Below are 8,740 nucleotides of genomic sequence, written 5' to 3'. Positions count from 1 at the left end.
CGTGGGTTTTAATCCAAGTTGGAGTTTTCCCACGTAAATCTCGGTGTGATTTTTATTTTCCGCATTTATTTTTATCGCATTAAGATTTGTGATTTTTGGCTATTATTCACCCCCCTCTAGGTGTTAGATACAATCCAGATAGATCCTTGGGCTCCTCAAAACTTTCACTAGAGGGGGGTGAATAGGTGTAAAACGGCAAAAACAAATAAACCCGATGCAAATTAAAAGAGAATGCGGAAAATAAAAACAACATACCGAGTTTTAATGTGGGAAAACTCCAATTCGAAGAGAAAAACCCACGGGACTGATCACACGAGAAGAAATCCACTAAGAAAACTTGAGTACAAGTGATTCAACAAAAATACACGACTCAATTTACCGAATCCTCGTCGTAGATTGTCTTCGCTGGTCCTCAATCGCTTGGAATCCTCCAACCGATCACGCCGCAAGTCCTTGCCGTGTCAACGCCTCGACTCCTTGATGCGTCCACCGAATCCTCGGCCTCACACGCGATCCACGTGCAAATCCTCCGTTCGGATCTCGTAGAGAAGATGATTTGTGGTGATTTGATTACTTGGAAAGCACGTATAACATGAGGAAAAACCCTTCTTAGATCATCATCAATTTGATCCTCAAGGAACAATTGAATTGTAATCAAAGAATCAAATTGATGATCTCAGAACTTGATATTTAAAACATAGATCAAAAGCTCCAAATCAAGGTTTTGAGTTTCTAAACGATTATCTTTCAAAAGCATATCTCATATGGGTACCCTCATATCATATCTATAGGTTTAGAAGACTTAGAAGTTGACTAGAATTGCAAAAAGCCAAGCTTAAAAACTGACGACGTCCTCAGGGACCAGTCCTCTCGAGGAGACCGGTCTTTGGGAGACCGGTCCCTCGAGTGGGAGACCGGTCCCTCGTTGCATGCCTAAAAACACAGGCTTCGGGAATCGGTCTCTCATTCCAGAGACCGGTCTCTCGCAGTGTGACAGAAAATCCATCGTTCGGGAACCGGTCTCACTTTCCAGGGACCGGTTGCCTCAACATTTCACGCAGAGAGGACCCTCGGGGACCGGTCTCTCATCTCAGAGACCGGTCCCAGAACACTAAAATGTTCAGATTTAGCTTTTTAATGCAATCTAAGTCTTCTAAACTTATTTTAATCAATTAAAATCACCATAAATGATCTATTCTTCATACCTGAGGTGCCGAGCTTTCCGAATGAGTCTTTGATCTTCAAATTGAATCTTAGTTTCAAAACTCCGTGTTTGACTCTCCAAGACTCCATTTGACTTTACGAAATCCGCAAACCTAGAAAATCCTTAACAATCTCTCTCTTTGGCGATTTTGTGACAAAACATATTACAATGCTCGTAAATAACTTAGAAACAATAAAAGAAGATCATCGCAATCACCAAACGACAATCTCCTGCATGATCGATCCAATAAAGGAAAAATTATAATTTTTTCACAATTCTAATACAAACTCTATGACTTAGACATGGAGTCTTGAAGTCTTGAACATTCCTGCAAAAACATTCTTAAAACACAATCAAGATTCAAGAATACTTATCATATCAAAACATAGTCAGCCATAGTCAGTCATAATTCAGTCATAATTGCTGCAAAAACATAGTCAGTCATAGTCAGTCATAATTCATCTAAGTAGCAGGTTTCAAACATCTAAGCATCTAAGTACATGACTAAGCAAAGCACCAAATTGCATCAGCATCATATCAAAAGATCAACAATAAGCATAGGCATCATCGTCATCTCCCCCTTTTTGTCTGAAAGTGCCAAAAAGACAAACAGAGGAACTCCATAACACTCAATCTGAGCCATCACCCTCCAGAGGAAGATCAGAACTACAACAACCCAACTTATCAAAAATCGCCTTCATCAACCGTTTTATCTTGCTCACATCCTTTCTTATCCGAGCCTGATCCGCTGATAATTTCTGAAGCTCCTCTGATAACCGTTGTTGCTCACGAAAAACGGATGACACCGAGACATCCTCCTCAGAAATCTCCATAGAAGGACGTGAAGAAGCAGGAGCAGGAGGTGGAGCAGCAGGAGGTGAAGAAGGCCGCTGTGACAGAGTTTGAAGCTGTACTAATGATTTTACAAACGTCGACTCACTGATCCGTCCCAGACTATGCTCATAGGATGTACAAGGCGTATCCACATCATAAAGTCGCAGAATCCTCATGATGATCAATGGGAAAGGCAACCGCTCATTCTGATCTGAAGTCTTAACATCCTTCGCCATTCTCCGCCAAATCAGAAACGGAATGTTCATATTAATGTTCCTTACCTTAACAATGTCCGGGCTCCCCAACAGATACATATAGAGTATGCGATCCCATCTTAAGATCTTCATGTTCGCTAGGGGCAAAATGTTATAGCACACTATGAAGTTTAAGAACCTGTATTCCATTTTGAAATCTTTAGACATTACCATAAGTCCATTTGATTCTATACCCGGCATACAAATAGCACTCACAACACGCTTCCAATCCTGAAATGAGTCAAAACCGGCCTGCAAGTAGTCAACTCCATCAGTACGAGCTTCCACCTCCAGTACAGATGCTATCGTATCGGGCGTGATAGTCAACTCTACACCACGTACCGAAGTGGTGAACATGTACGGGCCGCCGTCAGATTCAACCAGATGTCCCGCTCGCATATAGAATTCCCGAATAAGCTCCAAACAATAGCCTGTTTGCTCAGGGAAATTGCAAATCTCATGTAAATTTCCATGTTCAAATAGATCCTGAAACGCCGGAACACGCTCGACGATATCTGTGACTCCAACGTCACGCTCACCAATGCATTGCTTCGAGGAGTACATAGAGCGACGACATGAAGGAACATCCTGAACACTATGACGCGGAGATTCAAAGACTGGCTCTCTAATCTCGAAACCACCTGACTTCCTCCGACCTCCCGTATTTGTCCCTTGATCTACTGCTTTTCCTTTTCCCTTGTCTGTGGCTTTGCCTTTTTCCTTTTCAGCAGTTTTTCCTTTTCCTTTTCCTTTGCCTTTCTCTTTATCCTTTTCAGTGGCTGTGGGCACTTTGCCCTTCTTTTTCGAAAGCACTTCAGGAGTAAGTGCCTCCTAGTCAGGCTCCTCAGAATCAGATTCTTTGCCCGGAGCATACTCACTCCCCTCATCCTCCGGTTGTTGCTCAACCGGTTGTTTAGCCGAAGAACGTTGACGTTTGCTGCCTCGACCACCACCAGCCATAAGAACCACAAGAACAAGTAGCCACGAGTACATTTTGAAAAAGCCCTGTTAAAAACAATAGATAGTATATTGAACAATAGATAGTACATTTTGAAAAAGCCCTGTTACATCTTATTGTTGATATAAAAAATTTGGTCAAAATGATATGTAAAGAGCTAGATGATCCTAGGGACATGAAATAATGAAAAATATTGATAAATCATGTAACACAAGCAGGAAAACATGTCTATTAGAACAAATATGAAGCGATTCAACAAGATTTCTAGATCAAAAACAAAAATAAACCCTATTTTCGGAACATATGGTAAGAATACAACAAAATCCGAGGATCTTACCGAGAAAAGGTTGAAATTGATGAAGAATGCAAGCAAAATCACTCTGGGGAAGTAGAGAGCTCGTGGGAGAAAATTTTAGAGGTGTTGGTAAAGTGTAAACAGAGAACGGCCAAAATCCCTTTTAACGGTTCGGGCGGAAGGACCGATCTCTCCAGCCAGGGACCGGTCCCCGAGCCTGGATTTTAAAAAAATTTTATTTTTAAGTTTAAATTTTCCAAAAATTTTGTACATTAATCCCATATGTCCAACATAAAAATAATCAATGTCCAACCCCCAATGACCTCGAATAAAATTTCATAAATACGTTTAACAAAGTCAATTTCAAAAATATTCAAAATTGTCAAAAATTGTTTAATAAACAAATCAATTAAATTCTAGATGAGTATAAAGCCAAATNCCCCCCCCCCCCCCCTTTATATGTATCTTGAGGCTTTTGTTGTACCCTTTTACTTCATGTTTTAGTACTTTAGTTTCCTTCCGACTCTACTGGTTGATAGTATTTAGCTGTATACTTGCTCTGATATCGCTAGTTGTAGACTATCTTTGGCTTTATTTTTTCGCTGTTGTTGTAGACGCCTTATATGTGTAGACATATGGCGGGTCTGGGCACGCTACCGGGAGGGCCTCCGCCGGTCCCGGGGCGTGACATTCGCTAACCAAGAGCCTCGAGCATGAAAGAGTTGGTTTGACAAAGTCCTATAATTCTTTAATGGATAAGTGTACATTGCTTGAAAAGGAAAAGGAATCATATGAAGAAAATATCAACTTCCTTACCAAGCAATACACGGAAGCTAAAGAATCCAATATGGAGTTCACCAAGACAATTATTCAACTCAAATCGGATTTAAATCAATTTTTATCTAGCTCTAGTAAACTTAACAAGATGCTAGGACTTGGTCAAACAAACAAATTCGGACTTAGATACGAACGGACGTATGTTGATCAAGTAATGAAGAAAGTAGACGAACACTCAACAAAATCGGTTTCTAAGGTTTATGGTAAGTTTATTCCTCCTGAGAATTCTTTTGTTAACAAAACTTGTCATCTTTGTGGTGTCGTAGGACATATAAAAAGATTTTGCAAACAAAAGGATAAGAGCTCTACAACGCCCTTGGATCGGAGGACATCTTGGAAGCCAACAAAGAAAGATTCAAAAGTTGAGAAGAAACGAACATGGATGCAAAAGAAGAATGATCCTAAAAAGAAACAATCATGGAAACCAAAGAAAGATGATCCTAAGAAGAAAATAACTCAAATCGTCGACAAGCAACGAATGTCACAATCAAGTCGGCTGACAAAACCCAAAACACGTAAGGTTTGGGTGCGCAAAGGTGAAATCTTTCCTTGCCTTGTCATTCACACTTCACTTCATACTTACGATAATACTTCTTGGTATTTGGATAGTGGTTGTTTCCGTCATATGACCGGTGATAAAAATTGATTTACTTCTTTGAATAAAATCTCCGGAGGACTTGTTGTTTTTGGAGACTGTCGATCATCTAAAATTATTGGAAAAGGAACTATCACTATCTTAGATGGCCCTACATTGAATGATGTTTTATATGTTGAGGGGCTTAAATAAAATCTCGTAAGCATAAGTCAATTGTGTGATGATGGGTACTCTGTGAAATTTTCTGATAAAGAATGCAATGTGACTCGTGATGATTATCTCTTCTTAAAAGGTGTAAGATCTCAGAATAACTGTTATGTAGTTCCTAGTGCTTTATCTGAAAAGTGTAACCTAGCGACATTAGAGACTGAAACTTTATGGCATGAACGTCTAGGTCATATAAACTTCAAGGAACTATCGAAATTATCGAAGAAGGAAATTGTTAGAGGTGTACCTAAGATAGATTTCAAAGAGAACACTATGTGTGGTGATTGTCAACTGGAAAAGCAAACTAGATCCGCACATAAGAATTTGAACAACTTAGGGACATCTAAACCTTTAGAGTTACTTCACATGGACTTGATGGGGCCTTCTAGGATTCAAAGTTTGGATGGAAAACGATATATCTTGCTCATTGTTGATGATTTTACTCGTTTTGTATGGAGTGCTTTCTTATGTGAAAAAGCTGATACTTTTGACTCTTTTTTTGAAATCTGTCTTCGTCTTATGAATGAATGTAATGATAAAATTTTGCGCATTTGAAGTGATCGAGGGGGAGAATTCATAAATTCAAAATTTGCTGATTTCTGTGTTTCAAAAAGTATTAAACATAAATTCTCTGCTCCTTATACTCCACAACAGAACGGAGTAGTTGAACGCAAAAATCGGGTTGTACAAGAGATGGCTCGTGTTATGCTTCATAGTAAAAAAGTTGCTTTACATTTTTGGGCTGAAGCGGTTAACACTGCCGTCTATGTCATCAATCGGATTTATGTGCGTCCGGGTACTCTAAACACTCCGTATGAACTATGGCTCGGTAGAAAACCAAATATCAAATATTTTCGTGTCTTTGGGAGTAAGTGTTTTATCCTTCGGGATCGTGAAAAACTTGGAAAGTTTGACTCCCGAAGTGACGAAGGGATCTTTCTTGGTTATTCTACTACAAGTCGAGCATATCATGCGTACAATTTGCGTACTAAGACGATGATAGAATCTATTAATATAAAAGTAGATGAAGCTTCTTCTGTAAAATCTTCTGTGAATGATTTTTCCAATGCTTTGTTGAATGATGATGATGATGATTCTCCTTTTGTATTGCCTGTGAATGATAACATTTCTGCATCTGATATTTCTGCATCTGATATTTCTGCATCTCCTGAAATTATTGCATTAAATGATTCATGTCACGCCCCGGGACCGATGCCAATTTGGCCCGACCCGAGCACGTCAAACAGACGCCGAACGGACAGAGTTTCCCCTATCCGCCCAAGGCTCATCACATGTACATTTTCAATAAGAAGTGCACTAGCGGAAACATACACAAACGGCTTACACGAGGGTAAGCAATAGCCATTAGTGAAAGAAAAGGAAACTAAACATTCACAAGTAACATGATTCTTTTTGGATCATATACATTGCATTCAACTAGTAATTTTTTGAATTCTTTGCATTTCATTACATAACTTCATCATTTCTTTCTTACATCACATTTTCCTCAAAATAAGCTTTACATCTTTTCTTTACATCACTAATCATCAAATACAAAAGATGATCATAAGGTACTTTACTACAAAATGAAACCCAACATCGGTGGCCTCTGACTAAGGCGCGATTCCTTTACCTCGGTCGCTCGCCGGCTCACTCGGTCCCGGCTCTGTGGAAATAGTGGGGTGAGAACTACAACAAAGTTCCCAGTGGGTTCGGCCCCAACATCACCGACTTTCCCACTAGGACTAACTCAGGCATAATAGAAAGGATAAGTAAGATAGTAACCATTCTATTACATGATGCTAATATGCCTGAACAAATAGCAAGAAATATGCTCAACATTAAATATATGCAGATTATGCAAATTCTTTATTCTTTTCACTTTACTCTTGTTCTTTGTTCTTTACACTTTGTTCTTTGCTCTTTGTTCTTTTAATCTCAAGGCTAACCCGGGGGTTTCGCCACATTAACTTGCTTCACATTAAGTCCATCATCGCAGGAACTCACCAGCTAGGACCGTCCTTACGGGTCTACTCCAACCCGGATGCATAACTCCGGAGCGCATCGCCCGAGGGGGAGCGACCGCCCTCGAGCACGGAACTCATAGCAAGTATGATCATATCCTTAACTCAAAGGATTATAAGTTCAATCTTGACTTTACACTAGCTCTAGTGTTCTTTAATCACATTATGTTGCAAACTCATGCAATCACATTCTTTACATTCTCATTACTCTTGCTAACTCTAGCAATCATTGTTCTTTGCATTTCTTTTACTTTTGCTAACTCTAGCATTCTTGTTCTTGTTGCCCACTTTACTTTAGCTTTACTCGTCGTTATTTTCATCATTCTTTACATCACTTTAATTCTTTACATCACACTAACTCTAGTGTCATTTCACATTAACTTTATCGAATGCCACTCGATCTATGTCATTGTGCCACTCTGTTCTTTTGCTCACTTGGGTGCTCACTTTTCTCTCATGCATACATATAGGGTTTTGACATTATTAGGTTCTAAACCATCTGATTATGCAAGTTGTGCTCACAATCATGCAATCATCACATTTCATCATTACTTTACCCTAAAATGCATGCAACAATATATAGAACATATGCTCAAAGAATGACACATTAGGCATAGAGAGAATTTCAATGAGTTTGAGAAGCACCACCCACCTTGTAGGTCTCTTTAGGTGCTCCGATGATTTTCTTAGAATTTTTAGATGCCTCGTTCTTTACCTGCGGCAAAACGAACCCTTATTAGGCCATTTTGCCCATAACCTTTCATACACTTTTCGAAATGCTATTCCGAGCGCACCAACGCGTCGGAAATACCCCCAATTAGATTTTTAGAGGGTCAATTGCACTTAGCAATCCTCATGAGCAAAAGCCCCAATTTGGTGCCCTAGCTCTAACACATGTATCAAACCTAGGGTTTGATCTCTAAGAGAAGCAAAAGTAGCTTCATTATACTCTAAATAATCTATTAGAACCATTCTTAGCTCACTCCAAACCCTAGTTTGGATTTCACCATTAGAGGTGGGTTGAAGCTCACCTTGAGCTCAACCATGGATTTGATCTCTAAAGAAGCAAAAGAAAGCTTCAAAAGACTCTAAAAGCTCCATAAAAATCAATTCTAGGTCTACCCAAACCCTAGTTTGGGAGTAATCATGAAAAGGGGCAAAGCTTACCTCAAAGCTTGCCCTAACTTGCACTAGAGAGGAAGAAGATGAAGCTCCTTTGGCTCTTTGATCTTTTTCTTCACTTCCTTCTCCTTCTTTTCCTTCTTTTCTTCCTTTCTTCTTCTTCTCCTTTGTCTTCTAGAGAGAGAGAGGGAGAGAAGAGAGTGTGAGAGGGGTGAGAAATGAGAGAAAATCTCCTTTAGCCCCCCTACTATAGCTCAATGGGTTGCCAAAATGCAAATAAACCCCTCACCTTTTACTTTATTACACTGCCCGAACTGGGCATTTCGCGCAGGCAGAGACCGGTCTCCCCGAGCAGGGACCTGTTCCCGAACGTCCACCCTGCGCAGCCAGAGTTGCTGCGCGCGGTGCGA

The sequence above is a fragment of the Ananas comosus genome, unplaced genomic scaffold (genome assembly GCF_001540865.1).
Source record: "Ananas comosus cultivar F153 unplaced genomic scaffold, ASM154086v1, whole genome shotgun sequence".
NCBI classification, from domain to species: Eukaryota; Viridiplantae; Streptophyta; class Magnoliopsida; order Poales; family Bromeliaceae; genus Ananas; species Ananas comosus.
Note: the sequence above shows the minus strand (reverse complement) of the source record.